Source organism: Apaloderma vittatum, unplaced genomic scaffold (genome assembly GCF_000703405.1).
Source record: "Apaloderma vittatum isolate BGI_N311 unplaced genomic scaffold, ASM70340v1 scaffold9511, whole genome shotgun sequence".
Lineage (NCBI taxonomy): Eukaryota > Metazoa > Chordata > Aves > Trogoniformes > Trogonidae > Apaloderma > Apaloderma vittatum.
The window spans coordinates 57,369-57,576 of NW_009699587.1; positions in this window are offsets into that span (position 1 = coordinate 57,369).

Here is a 208-nt window from a genome sequence, read left to right on the forward strand (position 1 = left end):
CCGAGGCCGGGGCCCCCCCCCTCCCCCAGCCCCGCGGCTCCTCAGGGCAGACCTGCCGGGCAGGAGGGAGGCGGGAGCCGAGTCGCAGTCTGCCCAAGGAGCTCACCCCGATGGTCTGGAGACGGCCGGTTCCTCCGGGCAACCCTCCTTCCTCAAACGCGTTTCTACTCTCCGGCAGATGCTCCAGACCAGACCGCTGCTTCCCAAC